We start from the raw sequence: 4310 nt of genomic DNA, 5'->3' as shown, positions 1-4310 counted from the left end.
ACTGCTTATGCTGGCACGTTGCCCTCCAGGCTTGGCATACCAGGTTGAGCTCTGGTCCCTCCCTTTCCTGTAGTAACATAAACAATACCCTCTCCATGGGTGGGTGAGAAAGTGTTTCATTTTCTCCAACTTCAACCTAAATTTACATATGAACAGTTATGGTCTGCTCCACAGTCAGTCCCTGGCCTGGTTTCAGCTGCTGATGCTGTGTGTTTCCATTGCTTCCTCCCACATACTGAGTCAATTGAATGTATATCCTGTCTGGAAAATACATGGGTATGGTGTCTTCTGTGTTGTTAAAAATGCATTTGCAGTGAAGAAGTTGTTGGTCTTGCAAAATCATAGCATACAATTTCCAACTTCTTACCTATAACCATGAGTATGTTTTCCAACTACTATTCTTTCCTCTTTGTGTCCAACTCTTGCATTCCAATAACTAGTAGTGGTCAATGCATTTTGATTGCTTGTTTGATTGCTTTCAGACTGAAGAATTTGATGAAATTCTTCAATTTCTTCATCACTAGTTCTAGTAGTTGGTGCAAAAATTTGAATAATAGTTATATTGATTGGATTTCATTGTATGTGGATTGACATTCCACTGTCACAGACAGCCTTGCACATCAAGATAAACATTGGAATGTCCTTTTTCATCATGAATGCAGTGTCATTCCTCCTCATTGTGCCATTTCTAGCATGATCAACCACGTGAGTTTCCCATTCAAAGTGGTCCATACCAGTTCATTTCAGCCCACTAGTGCTTAGAATACTGATCTTTATGCATTCTGCTTCATTTTAATTAATTCAAATGTTCTTGTATTCATACTTCATACATTCTAAGTTAATTTATGTTTCTACTGATTCTTCTCATTTTGAGTCCTATTTCATCAGTAAATGAAGATGTGAGCCCCACAGGCTTTACTCCATCCAAGTCTTATGATCCACTCTATTTTGAGAAGCCAGTTCTTTCTCATTCATATTTTAAGTGCCTTTTGACCCGAGAGACTCATCATCCGGCACGCTATCTGAAAAGGCTCTACATCTCTCCATCAGGGCCTCAGTGGCTGCTTTCTCTGAATTTGCAGTCTCCTGCTTCATCATCATCTGTCATTGTGGAAGTTAAGTCAGATTCCACAAGTCTGATAGCTACAGAAACCAAATACACAACCAGAACGTCTTCTGGTTTTTTGCCCTCTTCCTTCCTTTCCCACACCTGCCTTTCAAGGTCAGATTACAAGAACAATTAAAGCTATTATTGAAAGTGGAAATTCCCCTTCAGACCACAGTTTTTTGTTTGTACTTTCCTTCCTTTTTTTTTTTTTTAGCATACCGCTCCATAAACTGCGTTTAGAAGCCCTTCCCCTGGGTCTACTCTGTAAAATGTGAATTGGCTATTACTTCCATCAAGGTTCTTTTCTCATCAATTGAGGATTTTTCATGGAAGTAATAGCTTTCTTGCCTCCCTCACATTCGTGCCAACAGGCTTTTGCAGCAGCAGAAGATGTCGTAAGGTTTTCCAGTTTAAAGTTGCCCATTAAGCTTCTGAAGTCACCTGATAGAGCAAGGTGACAAAGTCAAGACACTGTCAGTGTCTAATACAATATTTTCTTTCCAAGAAAACTTTATTAAATTAGTCATTTCCTCTGTTTATAAAACTAATTTTAAAGAAAAATGTTACCATCAATATAGAAAGAGCAAGCAATCTCTTTTAAAAAATCACTGTTAAATATAAAAGATAAAATTTATTACAACTCTATCTCAATGTCATAAATGACTTTTTTCAATTAGCGCATACGTTTTGACTGAACATGTTTTTTCCCTAAGAGTTACATTGTCATTCTTATTTTCATCTTCGTAAACATTAAAAAACATTGTACCAAGTGTTCAAGTGGAAAGCAGGTGCTGTCAACATATGTACTAATGTGCTGGACACAAATGATGTATGTATGGATTGTGATGAGTTGTATGAGCCCCTAATAAAATCATTATTAAAAAAACATTGCACATATAAAAAATAAAAATTCATAGATGAACAGCAATTATAGCAGCATTGTATCAATTGTTTAAAAATTTTGAACTATATAATAAAAATTTATGGCAATAATAAGAAAATTAATGAATTAAATCATTTTATGAAGGTCTCCTTCAACTTTATTGACATGAACTCACTCAACTTACAAAAGATTTATTCCACGGTTCCTAGTGTCACTTCACTATCTTACTATCTTGGAATGATACCAAAAAAATATCCTAACAAGAATTTCTAGTGAACTGCCAATCATAATTGGTACCTTTTCACTAAGAGCCATCCTGTTTATTTGGACTATTTTCTTGTTAATGAACTTTAAATATATTTTTGATAGGTAGCTAGCTTAGGGACAGGGAGGTTGTCCCGCACAGGCCTACTAAGGCTCCCATAAAGGAGGTTGGAAAAGCATCAGGTCACCACTGAAAACCTATGAAGACCCCAATGGAACATCCTCATACTCAAGACGCAGAGCCAGCTGGGAGGTACACCTGGGAGGTCCAAAACAGGCCCAGGATCATGGCATCACCCAGGTGGGCTCAACCCAGCCCATGGGGTCACTCAATAGCGTCAACCATGTCTTCCCCCCAGCCAAGGGAAGGGCTAGAATAAAGGCAGGAAACATGCTCTGGGTTTCTCTCTTGCTCCCTACCCCCCCAACCCCCATACCCTCTCTACCCTGTTCCTGGTCAGTGGCAGGTCAGAGGGTGGGGAGCACACACTCTGCCTGGGGGTGGCCCCTCAGGACCTGCTCAGGTCTACTCAGGGCCCACAGCTTCTCTTGCCCCCTAGTTCTCTGGCCTCTGTGCTCCCTTACCTTGCTGCTAGTCAGAGGCAAATGGAGGGGAAGGGTGCACATGCCCACTCTAGGCCTACTCAGGGCCCACAGTCTCTGGGCTCACATGCTCTTAGCCTCTAGGGTTCTTGGGCTTCTGGCCTCCCAGGTTCACCCCCAACCAAGTTCTGCATGCATGGATGCTCTTTTCCACATGGTTGTTCAGGCCCAGTTGTGAACCCCTTTGAGATTGTAAAACCTGAAACTTGCTCTGTCCTTTATAAAAACCCACTTGGATTACAAAATGGGCTTTGGCATGAATTTTTTCATTGTGCAAAGCAAAGAACCGAGGTAGTCCCATTCCAAAAACCTAACATTTTCATCACAATTTGGGCCTGACCAAAGAAATTATTTACAGTAGCAAAGAAAAAAAACTGTGCTACCAGCTAGTTTGCAAAGCCAGCTCTGTTTGTTAAGTCACTTAACCAATTCTGAAATACTTCTTTCTGAACATATCTAATTTTACTTTTAAAATTAAAGTGCTGGTTGGTGTTGTGAGGAATTTTATAAAACCCAGCAACAATTAAAATATGAAATGTATTTTATAAAGAGAAAGTTCTAAACCTGCAAAGATCAAATGAGTCTCAAAATAAAATCTCCAAATGTGCTTTTCAGAAAACATTGCATTTAAATATATTTTTCTAATTAATTAAATAAAAAGATAGCTATGCCACATTTAATTATATAAATTAATAAATCACAAGGTATTGGAGTAAAATATATGTTAAAAGTATTCATTTTGTAAAAAGAGTTTATGATATATTGAATTCTGGCACTCTTATTTTAGTACCAACCACATTTAAAAAAATAAGTTTAAAGACTATAAATAAGCGAGTTAATTTAGTGATCATGAATATATTTTTATTCTCTATTCTAAGAAATAATGGATCCAGCAATTGTAACATATTTTGCTTTTGTTATGGAAAGATAGGAAATAATGAACATTTTACAAAATAAAATCAGGACAGAATATTATTGAAGTAAATTATTTATGATGAAGTGTGATAAAATAACTCTTAATTACCTTACTGAATAACGATAATGTACAATTACTATAAAATTGCATTTTTACCTATTTCTAGAAAAATGGAAGAGACTCAGAAATTTATATTCAAATTATATTTAAAAGTATCAACTTTGCCAAGTTATATCATTTTGGCGTTGAAGTGCAGTTTTCTCTCCAGCTAAGGACATATCCTGGAGATGAAGATTGCATACAGCAAGAAAGGATTGCTTATATTTCAAAATGTGAAAATGCACGTGTGTGGATGTGTGTGCACTCAATATGTTTTATTGATGCTCTTTGCTTTGCTCTCATAGGATATCTTGTAAAAAATGTATTCTTTGTCAGTTACCCCAAATGGAAAATCATTAATAGAAAACTGTCATTGTGTGCACACTCTTACACTGCCATCTATCTCACTTCAGAATAAGACCTTATTTTTTTTTTTT

The sequence above is a fragment of the Echinops telfairi genome, unplaced genomic scaffold (assembly GCF_000313985.2).
Source record: "Echinops telfairi isolate 266 unplaced genomic scaffold, ASM31398v2 ScPeMD7_23;HRSCAF=83, whole genome shotgun sequence".
Taxonomy (NCBI): Eukaryota; Metazoa; Chordata; class Mammalia; order Afrosoricida; family Tenrecidae; genus Echinops; species Echinops telfairi.
Note: the sequence above shows the minus strand (reverse complement) of the source record.